This window comes from Saccopteryx bilineata, chromosome 2 (assembly GCF_036850765.1).
Source record: "Saccopteryx bilineata isolate mSacBil1 chromosome 2, mSacBil1_pri_phased_curated, whole genome shotgun sequence".
Classification (NCBI taxonomy): Eukaryota; Metazoa; Chordata; class Mammalia; order Chiroptera; family Emballonuridae; genus Saccopteryx; species Saccopteryx bilineata.
The window spans coordinates 187,852,501-187,873,192 of NC_089491.1; positions in this window are offsets into that span (position 1 = coordinate 187,852,501).

Here is a 20,692-nt window from a genome sequence, read left to right on the forward strand (position 1 = left end):
AAAAGCTTTCCATTTTTCACCATTTAGTATGAAATTAGCTAATGATTTATCATATATGGCCTTTATTATGTTGAGGTATTTTCCTTCTACACCCATTTTATTGAGTGTTTTAAACATAAAGGGATGTTGTATCTTATCAAATGAAGGCATCTATTGATAAGATCATATGATTTTTATTCTTTGTTTTGTTGTTATGGTGTATAATGTTAATTGATTTATGCATGTTGAACCATCCTTGTGCTCCTGGAATGAATCCCACTTGATTGTGATGTATTATTTTTTTTAATGTTTTGTATTCAATTTGCTAGTATTTTGTTTAAGATTTTTGCATCTGTATTCATTAGATATATTGGTCTGTAGTTTCCTTTTTTTTGTGTTGTCCTTGCCAGGTTTCGATATGAGGGTTATGTTGGTCTCATAAAATGTGTTAGGAAGTATTGCTTCTTCTTATACTTTTTGGAAGACTTTGAGAAGGATAGATACCAACACTTCTATGAATGTTTGGTAGAATTCACTAGTGTAGCTATCTGGCCCCAGGCTTTTACTTTTGGGAAGGTTTTTGATAGTTGTTTCTATTTTCTCCCTGCTTATGGGTCTATTTAGGCTTTCTACTTCTTCATGTCTCAGTCTAGGAAGATTGTATAGTTCTAGGAATTTATCCATTTCTTTTAGATTGTTGTATTTGGCGCCATATAATTTCTCATAGTATTCTATAATGATCCTTCATATATCTATGATATCTGTGGTAATTTCTCCTCTTTGATTTCAGATATTGTTTATATGAGTTCATTCTCTTTTTTTCTTAGTGAATTTTGCCATGGGTCTATCAATTTTATTGATCTTTTCAAAGAACTGGCTCTTTGTTCTATTAATTTTTCTATAGTTTTTCTGTTCTCTATTTCATTTATTTCTGCTCTAATTTTTACTTTTTCCTTTCTTCTGCTGATTTTGGATTGCCATTGTTCTTCTTTCTCTAATTCCTTAAAATATGATGTTAAGCTGTTTATTTGGAATCTTTCTTGTTATAACCCGATAATAGCATAAACTTCACTCTTATTACTGCTTTTGCTGCATCCCAGAAATTTTGCTATGTCATATTGTCATTTTCATTAATTTATATATAGCTTTTGATCTCTGCTTTTATTTCTTCTTTGACTCAGTCATCTTTTAGAAGTATGTTGTTTAACTTCTACATTTTTATGGGTTTCTTTACTTCTTTTTTCAGTTGAATTCTAATTTTAAAGCCTTATGGTCAGAGAATATGCTTGGTATAATCTCAATCTTCCTGAGTTTGTTGATGTTAGTGGTGGGACCCAACATATGGTCTATTCTTGAGAATGTTCCATGTACACTGGAGAAAAATATGTTGTCTGAAGTCCTGGGATAAAATGTCCTGTAAATGTCTATTACGTCCATTTGGTCTAGTGTGTCGTTTAAGGCCAATATTTCTTTATTGATTTTTTGTTTGAATGATTGATTTAGAGCCTTCAATGTTGTATTAAGATCTCCAAGTATAAATATGTTTTTGTCTGTTTCTATTTTTAGATCATTTAGTACATGTCTTATATATTTTGGTACTCCCTGATGTGGTGCGTATATATTAAGAAGTGTTATGTCTTCTTGATACAATGTCTCCTTTATCATTATGAAATGACCATCTTTGATTGTCTTGAAGTCAGCATTGTCAGATATGAGTATGTCTACACTTGCTTTGCTTTGGATATTACTTGCATAAAGAATAATTTTCCAACCTTTCACTTTGAGCCTACTTTTGTCCTTGCAGCTTACATGTGTCTCTTGAAGGCAGCATATAGTTGTATTTTGCTTTTTGATCCAATCTGCTACTCTGTGTCTCTTTATTGGTGAGTTCAATTCATTTACATTTAAGGTAATTATTGACACTTGAAGGTTTCCTATTTCCATTTTTGTATTGTTTTCTGATAGGTCTTTGTCTCATTTGGTTCTTCTCTTTTGTTTTTCTGTCAGTTGTTTTTGTTTGGTAGTATTCAATACCTTTTCCCCTTGTTTCTTCTATTTTAAGTTACATGTTTCAGTAGTGGCATTTTTGTGGGTGGTTACCTTTAGGTTATTAAAAGAAAAATTGTCATATTTACAAGAGTCCATTATCATATGAGTGCTTCTGCACTTCATCCTCCTTTGTTACTGCTGATCTTTATCCTTTCCCCTTTTTTGTTATTGTTGTCATAGATTATCCTTGTTTTTATTGTGATCTTGTTGAAATTTTACTTGTAGTTTTGTTTTGTTTTGTTCTTTGTATCTGGTTGAATAACCCCCTTTAGTATTTCCTATAATGGGGGCTTTCTGGTGATAAATTCTGTCAGCTTCTGTATCTCGGTAAAAGTTTTTATTTCTCTTTCATATTTGAAGGATAGCTTTGATGGATATAGTATTCTTGGCTGGTAATCCCTCTCATTCAGTACTCTAAATGTTTGGGTCCATTCTCTTCTGGATTGCAGAATTTTTTGAGAAATCTGAAGATAACCCAGTGGGCTTTCCTTTATATGTTATATTCTTCTTTTCCCTAGCTGCCTTGAGGATTCTTTCTTTGTCATTGATTTGTGACAATTTTATGATGTGTCTTAGAGTAGGTCTGTTTGGTTTGAGTAACTTGGTGTTCTGTTTGTTTCTTGGATTTGAGGCTCTAACTCTTTCCACAGGCTTGGGAAGTTCTGCAATTATTTGTTTAAATAGGTTTTTCATTCTCTTTTCCCTCTCTTCTTCTTCTGATATACCCATTACCCATTATTCTTTTTTTTTTTTTTTTTTTTTTTTTTTACAGAGGCAGAGATAGACAGGGACAGACAGACAGGAACGGAGAGAGATGAGAAGCATCAATCATCAGTTTCTCGTTGCACGTTGCGACTTCTTAGTTGTTCATTGATTGTTTTCTCACATGTGCCTTGACCGCGGGCCTTCAGCAGACAGAGTAACCCCCTGCTGGAGCCAGCGACCTTGGGTCTAAGCTGGTGAGCTCTTTGCTCAAGCCAGATGAGCCCGCACTCAAGCTGGCGACCTCGGGGTCTCAAACCTGGGTCCTTCCGCATCCCAGTCCGACGCTCTATCCACTGCGCTACCACCTGGTCAGGTATACCCATTATTCTTATATTACTCTTTCTGATGGAATCAGACAGTTCTTGCAAAGCTTTCACATTTTTTTAAATTGGTGAGTCTCTCTCTCTACTTACCTCTGTAGTATCTCTAGTTGTCTGTCTTTAATGTCACTAATTCTCTACTCTATCGGGCCTGTTCTATTAGCTAAACTTGTTACCTCATTTTTCAGTTTATGTATTGAGTTCTTAAAGTTTCAATCTCCTTGGTGAAGTACTCTTTCTGTTCATTAATTTGTTTTTTGATCTCATTAAATTGTCTATCAGTGTATTCTCACAACTCATTGAGTTTTTTTAGAACTTTACTTTTGAATTCTCTAAATTCAAGATTTCCATGTAACTGAGATTTTTTTTTCTGGAGATTTTTTATTATCTATCTGAGCTATGTCTCTATCTTGTGTTTCCATGATGTATAACTTCTTTCTTGGTATTTGAGAGTGGTAATATTAAAAACTCTAATAAGAAGCAAATTTTTTCCCAGTAGCTATTACTGTACTATAAGTTTTGGCTCTGTGAAATGACTGTCACCTTTCAGTCTGCAGCCCTGTCTTTGTGTCCTCTGAGCAGGAACTAATTTCATTCCAAAAAATTGCCCAGTGTAGCATGTGGAACATGTATTGACCTGCCTCTCTTCACCTCCCACACAGTCTTGCAAGATTGGACCTGGCCTGTTCCCCTGTCCTCTCCAAGAAGGGTGAAGATGTGACATGCCCTGTTAAGCAGTATACACTGCCAAGTTCCCTGGACACAGAGGATAAAGGGACTTAAAAAGAGAGAGAATGCAGGAGAGATTTCCTGGGTGTGGCGGACATTGTTTGGAGAGCTAAGGAAGAATAGAATATCATTCAAAGTGGGGCACAAGCAGAAACAGAGGCTCTGAGGTCAGAGTGACAGTGCAAGTTTTATAAAACACAGCAAGCTCATGCTGCAGTCAGCAAGTGGAACTTCACTATTATTCTAGCAACATCAAGTGTGTCTGAGGACTTGGATCAGAAAGATGGAGAGGAGTGGACTTGGGAAAGTTTGGTGGAGCCCAGGAAGTCTGTGAGAAGCTAGGAAGCAGTGGCATGGTGACTCTAGGGTCCTTGATGCTTTCTGGAACCAGCCTGGGAGTTGGGGAAATGAGTCACCAGAGATACCAGGGCCGGTAAGCAGGACCAACCTCTGAAGTGAGAGTGTGGCTTTCACTGACAGGGAGGCTTCAGTCAATAACTGCTTGCTGAGTGAGCCACTGGGCAAGGCCATCTGAAAGGGTGGGCAAGCCCAGCTGTGGCAGGGCTGATCCTTAGCTCTGTCTTTCTGCCAGGAGCCAAGATGCCTGCAGATCAGCCACAGGCTTTTCTGTGGTTTCTGTGAGGTTAGGCTAAGCTTCTCACTCCCTCCTTTGTCTCCTAAGGAAACTGAGAGGATTATCTGGTTCATCTTTCCAGAACTTTTTGTAGGCCCTCCACAGAATGTACCAGAGCTTACTATAATAGTAACGCTGTATTTTAAATTTACATGGCTATTTTCTCTTGAAAACCTTAGGCAGTCTTGTTGGTGATGGAGTGGATTTCCTTATAGTATAGCTTAACTTTCTTTGTCTCTAAAGACATATAAGGCGAACTCTGCACTCAGGATGTTAATCAGCATCACTTACTTATTATGTGTGTGTGTGTCCAAAATTTCCCCCAATCTATAGCTTAGCTATTATTATTTTTTTTTTTTTTTGTATTTTTCTGAAGCTGGAAACGGGGAGAGACAGTCAGACAGACTCCCGCATGCGCCCGACTGGGATCCACCCGGCACACCCACCAGGGGCGACGCTCTGCCCACCAGGGGGCGATGCTCTGCCCCTCCGGGGCGTCGCTCTGCCGCGACCAGACCCACTCTAGCGCTTGGGGCAGAGGCCAAGGAGCCATCCCCAGCGCCTGGGCCATCTTTGCTCCAGTGGAGCCTTGGCTGCGGGAGGGGAAGAGAGAGACAGAGAGGAAGGAGGGGGGGGTGAGAAGCAAATGGGCGCTTCTCCTATGTGCCCTGGCTGGGAATCGAACCCAGGTCCCCCCATGCCAGGCCGACGCTCTACCGCTGAGCCAACCGGCCAGGGCCGCTATTAATTTTTTCAGTGGTGTTTTTTGATGAGAAGCTTATTTTAATTTTATAAAGTTCAATTTATCAATTGGTTATTGTTTTCTGTCTCATCTAAGTTATTTTTTCCTATTCTAAGCTTGCAAATATATTCTACTATGCATAGTTCTAGAAGCTTTACAGTTTTAGCTTTTACATTCAGGTATGTAGCCCAGAATTAATTTGGGATATGATATGAAATAGCATTTACATTTATTTTGTCTATATGGACATTCAGTTTTTCAGTACCATTGGTTGAAAAGACTTTTCTTTCCCTCACTGAATGGCTTGAGCAGTTATAGTGAATACAAATTGACCATGTAATTTTGGGTCTGTTTTTAGACTATATTTTATTTCGTTGATGTATAAACATATTCTTCTGTCAATACCATGCTTTCTTAATTAATGCACCTTTATAGTAACCCTTAAAATCTGTTCAGAATTGTTGTTACTTTATAGTTTGTGGCTAATTTACAGTAACTTTTGAACCATGTTTAAAACTGGTTGGCTATTCTAAGTTCTTTGCACTTCTTTGTAAAGAGTGAGCTTACAAATTTCTAAAAAGACTTCTTGGATTTGAATGTGATTGCACTGAAACTGTTGATCAATGTGGGGAGAAATGAAGTCATAACAATGTTGCCTTTCAATCCATGGACATGACCTATGTTTCTACTTATTTGGATTTTCATTAATTTCTCTCAAAAATATATATTTTTTTCAATGCAGAGGTCTTGAACATATTTGTTAAATTTACAAATGTTTTATGTTTTTGATGTAATAGTAGTGTGGCTTATTAAATTTCATTTTCCAACTGTTCATTGTTAATATATAAAATATGTCTAATTGTTATACATTAACTTGTGTCTTACAACCTCATTAAATTTGCTTTCTATTCCTAGCAAATTTTTTTCAAGGAGGGTGAGTAGTGATAAGATTCCTTGGGATTTTCTATGTATACAAGCATGTCAACTGTGAATAAAGAGATTTTTACTTTTTTCTTTACACTCTTACACTTTCCCTAATTGTTCTGTCAATGCCTTTTATTACTATTTTGAAAAGAAGTAGTGAAAGTGGAAATCTTTATTTTATCCCCTGTTTAAAGGGAAAACACTCGATTTTGCATCATTAGTATAGTGTTAGTTATAAGTTTTTCAAAGATAAATTTTATTAGATTGTCATGAGCTAAACAGTGTCCCCCCATTTCTATTCATATGTTGAAGTCCTAACCCCCAGGACCTCAGAATCTGACTGTATTTGGAGATTGGGTCTTTAAAAAGGTGATTCAGCTAAAGTGAGGTTTTTAGAGTGGGCCCTAAATCAATGTGACTGTTGTTATTACAAGAAGAGGAAATTAGGACACAGGCATAGAGTGAAGCCCACATGAGACACCAAGAGCAGATAGCCACCTACATGCTAAAGAGAGAGGCCTCTGAAGAAAGCAGCTCTGTTGACACCTTCATCTTGGACTGCCCACCCTCAGAACTGTGAGCAAATAACCTCTGTCACTCAAGCTGCCTGTCTGTGGTGCTTTGTTATGGTCATTCTAGCAGACTAATGCGTAGATTGAAGAATGCCTCTTATTCCTGGTTTGTTGAGAGTGTGTGTGTGCATTTAAAATTATGAACAGGCATTGATTTTTGTCAATTTTTTGGCTTCTACAGCAATGACATTTCTCTTTATTTTGTTAATATGGTGAATTGCATTATTCTTAAAATAATAACCCAACCTTGCATTCCTGGGATAAACCACAATTGGTCATAATATGTTGTCCTCTTACATATTGCTGAGTTTCATTTGCTAATATTTTGTCAAAGATTTTTGTGTTTCTGTTTTTGAGGAATACTGGTCTGTATTTATTTATTTATTGTGATATTGTTATCTAGCTTGGATATCAGGGCATATTGTTCAAAGTTGAATCAGACAAACAGAACCAATAGGAGCTATGTTAAAAGATTTAGTGTCAGAAATATGTGACTGGGGCTCGGGGGAGATGAGGCACGTGTGGAATCCATGAGGTTTAGGAAAGGAGGCTGGGACTCTGGAGCATGAGCTAAGGCTGCTGGACACCGGTGGCATTTCCTCTTCAGAGAAACAAAGCTCTGCTCTTAAGCCTTCCCGCTGATTGAACCCAGCTCCCCCGAGAATCTAGCATGATTTCCATTACTTTAAAGTCAACTGATCCTGGACTTTGATCACATCTACAAAATGCCTGCCTGGCCAACTATGCATTTGATTAAATAACTGAGGACCACAGTTTATCCAAGTCAACACCCAGAAAGACCATCACAGTGTCATGGTGGCCTCATTATGTAAATTGGAAAACATTTCTTCTTTCTGTATCTTTTTATTTATTGATTTTACAGATAGAGGAGAGGGTGTGGAACAAGAAGTAGTTGCTTCACTCTAGCTGTTCATTGCTTGTTTGTTGTATGTGCCTTGACCAGGCAAGCCCAGGGTTTCCAACTACTAACCTCTGTGTTTTAGGTAGGTGCTCTATCCATTGCACCACCACAGGTCAAGTTCTTTCTATATCTTTTAAAAAATATAACTCATCTACTATAAAATACACTACTTTAAGATGTACAATTCTGTGGTTTACTGAACATTTATACAAGATTGTACAACCATCACTACTACCTAATTCCAGAACATTTTCATCACCCCAAAAAGGAAGTGTGGCTCCTGACATTTCCAGTCCCCTGTGATCGAGTTTCTGGAGTGAGAGGAAAGGGAAAACATTCTGGGGGTGGATAGTGGTGACGGCTACCCAACAGTGCAAATGGACTTATGTCACAGCATTATTCTCTTAAAAATGGTAAGTTTTAGGTTATGTATATTTTACCATAACAAAAAAAAAAGCCAGCAATGGCACTTTATTACTTATTCTACAGATGAAGGAAACCAAGCATAGATATCAAGAAACTTGCTCAAAGGAATTTGTATACACAGAATGAGTTCAACATATTGTCTCTTTCCAAGGTCTTTACTGTGGCAATGATATAATAGCATTAAGTTGTGGAAACAATTTAAATGCCTAAAATGGCTCAGTTGTAGTAGCTTATTTAGTATGACATCATAAAGCCATTAAACTTATGTTTCACAAGAAGTTTTTTAAGGACATAAATTATACACAATTTATTTATACATCAAGTGGAAAATTGGCATATAGAAAAATGAATTGCCTGACCTATGGTGGCGTAGTGGTAAAGCGTCGACCTGGAATGCTGAGGTTGCTGGTTCAAAATTCCGGGCTTACCTGGTCATGGCACATATGGGAGTTGATGCTTTCTGCTCCTCCCCCTTTCTCTCTCTCTCTCTCTCTCTCTCTCTCTCTGTCTCCTCTCTCTAAAATGAGTAAATAAAATCTAAAAAAAAAAAATTACTTTATGACCAGAGTTTTTTGATGTAAAACTACATATGTTTAATTTAAGTATGTTTAAACATAAAAATAAGGGATTATATCCAAATTATAATGAGATTATTTTGTAATTATAAGACTTGAAGTGAGTTTTTTTTATACTTTCCCTAGTATTTCTGTATTTAGTTATCTAATTGCTGTGTAACAAATTATCCACAAACTTAGAAACTTAAAAGTCACACAGTGAGTATTTCTTTTCCCTCAGTTTCCATGGGTCCAGAATCTGACAAGCCGTGAATTCTCATTAGGATCAGTCAGCTGCCAGCATTGGCTACAGTTATCTGAAGACTTAACTAGGTCTGGGGGATCTGCTTCCAATGTGTCTCATTCACATGGATGGTAAGTGGGTTCCTCTCCATAATACTCCCTGAGTGTCTTCACTACACATCAGCTAGTTCCCCTAGGACCTGCTACCCACAAGACCAAGGGGGAGGATGTAATGCCTTTGTGACCTAGCCTCAGATGTCACACATGGTCATTTCTATTAAACACAAAGCAGAATCCTGATTCATGGGAGAGGCCTACACAAGAAATGGATTCCAGGAAGTGACCATCACCTTAGAGGCTGGCTACCACAGTTTCAAACTTTCAAAATGAACTATGTGGAAAATGGAGTATCATGATTAAAGGGGCAGATTCTGGAGCCAGACTATTTAGTTCAAATCTTAGTTCATGCATATAATGTTTCATCAAATATAAAAATGTATATAATTCTAAGTAGATCTTTAACCAATATGTGTTATACTTTCTTCATCTATAAAATGAGAATTACTGGTAATAGGAGCAGTACAAACATTCATGTACGTCCTTGTGCCTCCTGACCATCCAGAGTACAGTCGATTTATTTTAAAAATGTGTAAGGCGCCTGACCTGTGGTGGCGCAGTGGGATAAAGCGTCGATCTGGAACACTGAGGTCACTGGTTCGAAACCCTGGGCTTGCCTGGTCAAGGCACATATGGGAGTTGATGCTTCCTGCTCCTTCTCCTTCTCTCTCTCTCCTCTCTGAAAATTCAATAAATAAAGTCTTTTTAAAAATTATTAAAAAAATGTGTAAGGCAACATTTTAAAAAGGCAAATGCATGTTCTTCTTGTTTCCATAAATTGATTATCAAACAAACATGATTTTAAGTTAATAACACTGTAACTGGAACTAATTTTATTTTTCGAAAAAAACTCTCTCAGGGGTCAGCAAGCATGAAAAATACTCACTACTCAAAGGATTAAAATAACAACTAGCTTACAGGATTATTGTGAACATTCAATGAGCTATTATATGCAAGGCCCTAGAATACCACCTGGTCCATAAAAAGTGCTATATAAGTATTAGCTATTATTATTTTTTAATTTTAAAGTCAGAAAACTGATTATTGGCACAATTATTTAACAGTTGGTTATATAGTATGAGTCAATCAAATAAAAATCTATATAGGCATAAAAAAGTTCATTATTTTGTTAATGTCATTGGTCTCTGGGTCATAGTATTAGGAAATATGACTTAATTTTTTCTTTTTACTTTTATGCTATTCATGTTTTCTGTTGAGAGCATTATTCATCTTATAATCAGAAAAAATAATAAATTATTTTGTAAACATTCACTGTGTAACAACAAATAGTCAACTGTTTTATTTGCTCACATCAACAAATATGTAGACTAATGTAATGCAGGAAGTTGAGGCCAGGGAAGTTCACACTGGATTTGGGCAAACCACAGAAGAACCAAGGAACTGACAAGCGTTGGGTTATTCCCATTTATTGGATTCTCGCTGCTGCCGCTATAGGCCAGTGAACAGGGGAAATAGCCTCCAGGGAAAGTACCTGCAGCCTTATATAGCCTAGATAGGTGCCCACAAAAGTGGCTTATTGCTAAGTACTTACATCACAAATTATGCAAAGTGACTGAAGCTGGAAAAGAAGAGAGCAAGCCTAACTGCAGCCTTTTTTCCTACAACGAGCTATCTTAGAAATGATCTAGGTTAAAATGTAAATACCAGTTTCCTTCATCACAGATTTAAAAGATAGACCCCCAAAGCCAACATAAGAAAAGCTGAGCCCTATCTACTTTAGCTGTACTTTTTGCTATCAAATGAGTATAGGCAACCCTGAACTGAGTTATAGTGGCATGAAGGTCAGCAGACATTCGTGTGTGAAGTACTGTGGTGGGCAATGGAAGAGCACGAGACTTGGTGTTCATTGCGGTATTATTAGAAGAAAGGGATTTGATGCTGTGATGCCTGTGACTCTCAGTGCCCTTAACTTGCTGAATCAAACCTGAACATTTGTTTACTTCCCGAAAGGGATTTCACAATGTTGCTAGCCACCCACCCATTCAGCAAAGCCACACAGATGAGCCAAGTTTAAAGAAGATCCTAGCTGTAACCTGGTAGAAACCTTATAGCTCAAATGGGCTGGATTAGGCCCTGCTCAGGCCCTCTGACAAACACTGATTCCAACAAATACGAATTCCAGATGGGGAGATTGACTTCTCTTTTAACTTTTGACTTTATAATTTTCAGGAACAAGATTTCTCTTTATTTCTAAAACAAATCCAGTCAGTCAAATCTTTACCTTAACTTTTTCTTTAGAATTATGATAGGTTTACAGAAGAGTTCTAAATATAATACCAAATTTTCAGAAGAGATTAACATTAATCCAAATACCATCAACTGAACTCCAGCCATACTTGTATTGTAGGCAGTTAGATAGGCATGAGCAGAATAGGATCCATAGACCAGGTGCAGGGGTCACCAGGGCAGAAAGCCCCGGGTGCCTAGCAACGGGCAAAACTACAAGCCCCTGGCATGAGCACTTCCTTAGCTATTAACCCGGGGAAATGGTGTCTAGACTTCAGCTGTGTTTCAGCTCCAGGCCCAGAAAAGCAGCAAAATGAGGTGGAATGACACCATGGCTGACCTTGGGACCAGCTGCATTGGCTAATGACCCCTGCCCTGGCATCAACCAATCAGTGGAGACCATGACCCAAAGGAGACACACCTGGAAAGCTGATGAATAGTCTATTGAGACCCTCCCCTGAGACTTCCAGATAAAAGCCCTCAAGGAGGGCACCCAGTGCAGCTCTCTCCATGGAGCACACTTGTGCATTTCCCCATCCCTTCCCTCAGGCAAGGTGTTGTTCGTTCTTCGAGGTTTTTTTGACAGAGACAGAGAGAGTCTAAGAGAGGAACAGATAGGAACAGACAGGAAGGGAGGGAGATGAGAAGCATCAATTCTTCGTTGCAGCATCTTAGTTGTTCGTTGATTGCTTTCTCATATATGTCTTGACCAGGGGGCTACAGAAGAGTGAGGGACCCCTTGCTCAAGCCAGCGACCTTGGGCTCAAGCAATCTTGGGCTTCAAGTCAGTGACCGTTGGGCTCAAGACAGTGACCCTGAGATCGTGTCTATGATCCTACGCTCAAGCCAGTGTCCTTGAGTTTTAAACCAGTGACCTTTGGACTCAAGCCATTGATCTTGGGCTTCAAGCCAGCGACCTTTGGGCTCAAGCTAGTGACCATGGAGTCATGTCTATGATCTTATGCTCAAGCCAGTGACCTTTGGGCTCAAGCCAGCAACCCTGAGGTCATATCTATGATCACACGCTCAAACCAGCAACCCCATGCCCAAGAGGGCGACCCTGCACTCAAGCTGATGAGCCCATACTCAAGCCAAATGAGCCCACACTCAAGCCAGCAACCTTGGGGTTTTGAACCTGGGTCCTCCAAGTCCCAGTCTGACACTGTTGTTGTTTTGTTTGTTTGTTTGCTTGTTTTGCTTCTCTCTCCTAAGCTCCAAGGGCCCTTCTTTTGCCTCTGTAACTTGTTTCCTGAGCTCATTTCTTCTATGGCACACTTCTTCTACCCCTGTGACTTTCTAAATAAACTTTTTTTTATAGTTTGAGTCTTGACGCTGAATTCTTCCTTAGCCAGAACTTTGTACCAAGGTTGCTGCACCAAGGTCTAACACCTGATGCCATTTTGCTGCCAACACTTTCATTTCACCAATTTTCCCACTAATGTCCTTTCTTCTGCTCCAGGATCTCATTCAGAATCCCACATTGTACTTAGTCATCATACCGCCTTAGTCTTCTCCAACCTTTGACAGTTTCTCAGTCTTGCCTTGTTTATCATAAACTTGACAGTTTGAAAGAGCACTGGCCAGATATTTTATAGAAGGTTTCTTAATTTGGTTTTGTCTGATGTTTTCTTTTGGTTAGACTAAGATTATGGGTTTGAGGAAGAAGACCCAGAGGTAAAGTGTCTGAGAGGAAATTTAATTTTTTAAGATTCCTCAATGTCTTTAATGCTAATGGAATAAATGCTCAAAAGGAAAAGATATTTCTTAAAGAATAAATTTGAAGGAAAATATATCAAGAGTTAGCTTTCTCATATACCCTTTGTTCTCCTTTATGTTTCCACCCCATCGTATTTGCTAATTAGAGGTCTGAGTTTGTTCTCAACACTTAAAAGCTGACTCAGCAATAAAGGATCTTAGCCTTTTCAATCAAGGGTCTTGATTGCTGGTTGCTGAGGGAGGGGCTGGAGTCACAAAGAGGATTAACATAGGTCCCTACTCCAAATTCACTTTAGTTGGAGAGACAGGGTGTTGCAGAATGACACAGTGGTTGGCAAACTCATTAGTCAACAGAGCCAAATATCAACAATACAATGATTAAAATTTCTTTTGAAAGCAAAATTTTTTTAAACTTAAACTATATAGGTAGGTACATTCTTTATCAAGGTAGCATCTGCAAGTGGTATTTTGTGGAAGAGCCACACTCAAGGAGCCAAAGAGCTACATGTGGCTCGTGAGCCACGGTTTGCCGACCACTGAGTCCTAAACCAACTTGGTCCTTCAGGTCCTTCGTGGTGGATGGCAGTGTCTTCCAGTGATTAGAGGTTCATGAAAGAACACAGATGCCTCCTGCCCTACCACGTTCCTACCAGGTAGTGTTTTATAATTACAGCAAGCTGTAGCCCACATTCTGAAAAGCAAACCAACTTTTTTTTAGCAAGCAGGTACAAACACCAGTCTTTCAGCCTGTTTTGTAAAGTCCCTTCTCTCTATTCTTTCAGGTTGCATAAAAGTTTCACCAGAGGCAAATGTGACTGTGTTCTAAGAACAGATCAATTCAATCGCACCAGATGGTGTAAGCCTCCAGAAAGTGGAAGACCCAGGAACAAGTGCAGTTTAGATCTCGGGTTCTTGCTGTTCTGCCCAGGAGAGAACAGAGAGGTCTGTGCAAGTCTTTTTAGTCCAGCGTACAAGTCTAGCTTGGCCACCGCCCACTCTACCAATGAAAGATGACCCCCACTTCCCTTACCCCAGGAACAGGTCCTCTGGTGTAGAGGTAAATAAAGATGTTTGATATTATACAGCCCCTCTAGACAGGTGAGACTTGCTAGGGTTCTAAAAATGTTTACTAACCACCCTTGATGCATGAATTGCTCATTAAAAAACTTCAAATACTAACTAAAAGCTCCCGGTTGTAAATTAAAATTAATTTATACACACATATTATACTGTTAGAAAATACATAACACAAAAATTGAAGTTAATTGTAACATAGTATAATAGGACCAGAGAGAGGTGTGCATGAAGTGCTGTGAGGGACCAGCTATGGGGCTGGGTGAGGTTCACAGTAGAGTCTTAGAGAAGCTTCCAGAAACAGACAATCTTAATCAGAGCTCCAAAGAATGGATTTCATCAGGGAGGCCAAGGGGAGAAAGGGATTCCAGGTGGAGGGAGGAGACAGGAAAGGGCGCAGAGGCAAGAAGAGACTTGGAATGGGCGTGGCCTGGGTCACAGAGGGCGGCTGGCAGTATGGAGACGGGAAAGGTGAGGGGCGCAAGGCCTGAGGGTCTTGCTAGCCGAAGGAGTGTGCGCTTCCTTCTAGGGCTTCTAGGAGGCCATCAGGGGATTTTAGTATTATTTTTTAAATTTTCATCACCCTCATCCCCACCCCTTTGTCAACTTTCAGTTCTCTGTATCTATGGGTTGATTTCTGTTTGTTTGCTCATTTGTTTTGTTTTGTTTTTAGATTCCACATATGAATGAAATCATATTGTATTTGTCTTTTTTTTAAATTTTTTTATTTATTCATTATTTTTAGAGAGGAGAGAAAGTGAGAGTGAGAGAGAGAGAGAAAGGGGGGAGGAGCAGGCAGCATCAACTCCCATATGTGCCTTGACCAGACAAGTGCAGTGTTTTGAACCAGCAACCTCAGTGTTCCAGGTCGATGCTTTATCCACTGAGCCACCACAGGTCAGGCTGTATTTGTGTTTCTGTCTGACTTATCTCACTTAGTGTAATGCCCTCTAAGTCTGTCCATGTTTTCACAAATGACAGGATTTCCTTCTTTGTATGGCTGTAGAATATGCCACTGGGTATATGTACTCTTTGTCTCTATCCAGTTGTCTATTGGTGGGCATTGAGGTTGTTTCTATATCTTGGCTATTGTAGACAATGCTGCAATGAACATAGGGGTGCATATATTTTTCAAATTAGTGTTTTGCATTAGAAGATTTTAGGATTTAAATTAGATGATTAGATTTCCACTTTCCAGTGATATCTATTGCAGTCACATAAAGGGAAGGTGGGAGGGAGAAAGAACTAGAATCAGAATGGCCAGTTAGAATGCAGGGTAATTGTTCTGGCAACAGTGTTGGTGAGGGGCCTCTAACAAAGTCACCTTATTGAACACTGACTCTAAGCACCTTCCATATATGAACTCATTTCATCCTCATGACCTTACCCTACGAAGTTGGTACTGTTATCATCTCCATTTCAGAAAAAAAAAAGAGGCCCAGATAAGTTTGCCAGATTAAATACCAAATGCCCAATTACATATGAGTTTCAGATAAATAAAAACTATTTTTCAGTATAAATATGTCTTATACTTCACGTATATAAATATACAATACTTTGTGGCATCTGACACCCCTAGGCCCAGAAAGGTAAAGTTGCTCAAGGTGTCTTAGCTGCCAAGTGGCAATGCCAGGATTGGAATGTAGCAGGCAGGTGAGAGCCCAACTGGGCTCCATGGTCCCTTTGCTAAGCCACCTGCACAGGCACAGCAGGGCAGGATCTCCACCCACTGACGAGAAACTTGCCCAGGCATTTGGAGTAAATCACCAGGCAGCCCTTCCTTTGCCCTTTTAACCCTCCTGCTGTCTGAGTGCCTATTCCTTAGAACAGGTTGCAAACCTTCCTAAGCCTTAACTCTTAGTGCTTAGAACAAAACCCAAGCCCTGTGACTAAGTAACTACATCTCCCATCTTCACAACTTTCACTGCCTGGAGGGTTCTGAACTGATTTAAGTGTTTCCATTTCCTGAGCCAACTGAGTGGGGTAATTAGGATCTTACTCAACCTGATCTTCACACAATGCACTCTTACTGCTCTGCCTACCTGTTGTTATCGGCCTGGGATATAAAACACAATTTAAACAGAAGTGTTTAAATAGATGTAATAAGGTATCCCCGAGGCACAGAAGACAGTTGTACTTACAACACTAGAATGTTTCACATATTCAGTGAATGAATCTAGGTGTGGGCAGTCCAGAGCAGTCCAGGGCAGGGTTACCACCCTTAAGTGTTTCCTCAAACAGGCATGAATGGAAGAAAAACCCTATTGTTCTGGGTCTTTTTACTCTTGTAAAAAGGGGATGTGGAGGGGGCTGTGGGCGTCCTGAGCAGGGAGCTCCTAACTTCGCCCAAGAGGAAGATGGGATCTTGGGGTCCTGGCCACTCACAGTGTGTTCCTCAGACTTGCCCTGTGGACATCGCCTGAGAGTCTGTTAGCAATGCAGAATGCACCCCCTCTCTCACACACACACACCTACAGAATCAGGGCCTGCATTTTAACAGGATCTGAGGATGACTCCTATGCACAGCAAAAATTGAGAAGCATTACCTTGATGAACACCAGAGATGACACATAAAGTGAATCTGGAAGGATGAATAGTTTTCCGGGTGGGAGTCTAAAGGGAAGGCATAGGAGGGAGGGGACAGTGTAAACAAAGGCATGGATCTGTGAAAAGAAATTACAGCCCCCCTTTCCATGGGGATACGTTCCAAGTAAAATAAGGGCTCCTTGAACACAAGTGCTGTGATGCCATGACAGAATGGAGCAGGATGGCAAGAGAATTCATCAAGCTATTTACAACAGAACACAATTTAAAACTTAGGAATTATCCCTGGAATTTTCTGTTTAATATTTTTTGAGCAACATCAAACTGCAGAAAGCAAAACCACAGATAAGGGGGCACTACTATATTCAGGAAACAACACAAAAGTTTGGTATGTCCACAGCCCAATAGTACATGGGAGTGATGGGTGGAGGGACCAGCATGGTTGGCAAAGACAGCCTTAGAGGCCCTGGCTGGTTGGCTCAGCGGTAGAGCGTCGGCCTGGCGTGCAGAGGTCCCGGGTTCAATTCCCGGCCAGGGCACACAGGAGGGGCACCCGTTTCCTTCTCCACCCCTCCCCCTCTCCTTTCTCTCTGTCTCTCTCTTCCCCTCCCGCGGCAAGGCTCCATTGGAGTGGGGATGGCCCGGGTGCTGGGGATGGCTCTGGGGCCTCTGCCTCAGGCGCTGTACGCCCCTGAGGGGCAGAGCATCGCCCCCTGGTGGGCGTGCCGTTGGATCCCGGTCGGGCGCATGCGGGAGTCTGTCTGACTGCCTCCCCGTTTCCAGCTTCGGAAAAAGGAAAAAAGAAGGAGGAAAAAAAAAAAAAGCCTTAGAGGGGCAAAACTGTGGGTGGCTTGTGAGGGGGAGCAGGGTCTGCCACCTCAAAATATGCCTTTTGTGGATATTGATTATTTTAAGCTGGTTATTTTGAGAAACAACAGTCCAGAAAAACCTTTGGCCTTGTCTCTAACTACCTAAAGGAATTTAGATGAAAGACCTGCTCCGGGAAGCAAGCTGTCTTCAGAGGTCCCTGCGGTTTAATCTGAACCAAGTGTGACAACAGGGAGGGACCCAGCTAGGCCCCTTTGATCGGAGTCCTCCCTGTGTCTCCCTGTGAAAGGTGGCTCAGGAAACACTGGTTTGCCAAGTGTTTGCTCTCCATCTCCATGGGAGTTGCCTTTCTGCCCTTCGGAGTCCCACACCATAACCACCCTCACCCCCTTCTCCTTAGCTCAAGATGACATAGAAGCCTTCCCTGCCCCATTTCTCCTCTGGCCCCTATCTTCTTATGGAACCCTATATCTACATATATAGTACTGTATTTCCCCATGTACAAGACGCACTTTTTTCGAAAAATTTGGGGTCTAAAAACTGGATGCGTCTTATACAGTGGTTGTAGTTTGTTTTTTTACTTGCATTTCCTGCTTTTTTGTGCGGATGAGGAGTTGCATAAATTTTATGGTGAATAAAACTTGAGTTCAATAACTTCATATAATACATTCTTTTTTCAAATTTCGAGTCCCAAAATTAAGGTGTGTCTTATGCATGGGAGTGTCTTATACCTGGAGAACTACAGTACATTGGCTTACTTTCTCCTGTAAACCAGTCTCCGGATTAGTATGATTATTAAACCAACCTGAAGAATTTAGAAAGATAGAAGGAAAATTATTTCTTCCTTTTCTGTTTATTACCATGCTGAAGGTTTGGTGTTTTTTAAATAAAATTTTTCAAGCATACAAAAATATAAATAATGAATGTAAAGTATAAAGTAAACATTACAGATACAGCCTCCTGCGTGTTCACATTCCACTCACACCCCCTCCTTCCTGGACCCAACTACTGTTTTGAGTTTGGTGATCTCATGTGTGCTTTTGTAATTTTATGCAATGTCTGTAATACAGAAATAATATTGTTTTGCATGCTATGTAACGATATATATTTTACTACAACTTGATTTTCTGGCTCACGTTCTATCTATGGTTACACACAAGGCTCTGGTTCTATAATTTTTAAACTATCATATAGTACTTCTATGGATGAATTTACCACTATTTATCTGTCTTGTCTCCTAGACTTCTATATAAATAATACTTAAGTGAGGGTGTATGGATCTCTGTGTGCACCTGCTTGAGTTTCTCTAGGTACTATTTCCAGGAATGGAGTTGCTGGGTCATAGAATATACACCCCTTCAACTTCTCTAAACACCATCAGACTGTTCTCTAAATTGTTTGTACCAGTTTACACCCCTGCCAGGAAAGTATGAAAGTTCCTGTTTCTCTACTTCCTCTCTAACCCTTGATATTGTCATATTTAATAATTTTTGCCAATTTGATGAGAGTGGAATGGTATCTCATTTTCATTTCCTCAATTACTAAGTGGAACAAATATGTCATTATATATTTATCGGCTGTTCAGATTTCTCTTTTGTGAATTTTCAGTAATATCCATTGCCTGTTTATCTATTGGGTTGATTGACTCATATTGATATGTAGTCTTTTAATTCTGGACAGCAACTCCTTTATTAGTTTTCTGTATTCAAATTTTATGTAGTCTTTTTATTCTGGACACCAACTCCTTTATTAGTTTTTTGTATTCAAATTATTTCTCCCAGAATTTGGTTGGCTTTTTCATGTTGTTTATGGTATTTTTTTGTTATATAAAACGTTTCCAATTTCAGTATAATTGAATGAATCTATGTTTTCCTTTTTGTTTTGTGTGTATATGTTGGACTTTATTCTTTCCTTGATATTACAAAGCAAATCTATAATTTTTTCTTCTAAGAGTTTTAAAGATTTGCTTTCTACATTTGAGTCTAATTTTATTTTCTCATATTGACAATCAGTTGTCCCATGGCCATTTATTGACTAATCCATTCTTTCCTTCTTAGTTGTAGTGTCATCTCTGCCATAGAGATGGCATGTGAGTGCATGTTCCATTGCTTTTCTGTTCTGCCCTCCTGTGTATCTTTTCCTGTCCTATGCCAGACAGTCCTTCTGACAGAGCTTAATGATAAGGGATGATGTCTGGGAGGATGACACTTCTAATAGCCCTGGTAATTTTGAGAATGTGGTTTTCACATGTGGTTAGAGGTATCATGTTAAGTTACACATGTGTATGGGCACAAAGGCACACACATGGTAGTCATTGAAGTAATGATTTTCATTGCACTGAACTTATAGAACAATTTGAGAGAGATTTGGGTATCTTTAAGATGGTCATCCCATCCACAATCATGGACTAACTTTTCATTTATTACATCTTACGTTTTCTATAAAATTTTATAATTTCCTATGTAAATGTCATGTGAATTTTTAGGTTTTTTTCTTAGATACCTTATCTTATGTTTTCTATTGCTATTATAAATTATTGGTTTTAAATTCTGCTCTCGTTTTTGTTGGATTTGTTTTTCAGATGATTTGTGCTGTCAGAACAAATGAGTTGTAAATATGAGTTGATCATTATTTTGTAAATGTGAGTTGACCATTATCAGGTATCATTGCCGTTTGCTGTCCAGTGCTCAACACTGACACAACAGCTTGTACTAACTCCTTTGCTCATCTGCCCATTTTACAAGTCACTTATCTCCTAGTCTGCTATGTGGCTGATAACACCTTCTATCCTGGAGCACTTTCTTCTTTCATTTCTGGAAAAATCCATTTTGTTTGCTCTGCTTTGTGAGTGTAGATACACTCAAGAGTCATCTGAGAGAGCTGTGCTGGTCCAGGGACCCTGCTCAGCAGCAAAGCTGAGTGAAGAAACATCTGCACGGCTCCTTCCATCTCCCAGGTCAGCTCACAGGTTCACAGAACACTCTAGTTAATTGCCCTGATTCCATGTGGTCATGTCACTAAAACAAGGAGCTTTAGAACATAACTTTATCCCCCTCAAAGTCTTTGATATTCACTTTAACTGTCCTGGGAAAAGAAAACACTAGAGGAAAGAAAAGTGTGATTGTCCTGGGGCTGCAGCCCTGTCCTAGGAGATAACCCAGACCCTGCATCTCTCAAAAGTAAGGTGACCAACTTTTTTACAATGAAAAGGAGGACAAAAATAAATTGAAGAAAACAATATCGTAAATAAAAGAAACATTTTATTCATTGCAACAATAATATACTATAATATGATAAATGCATAATA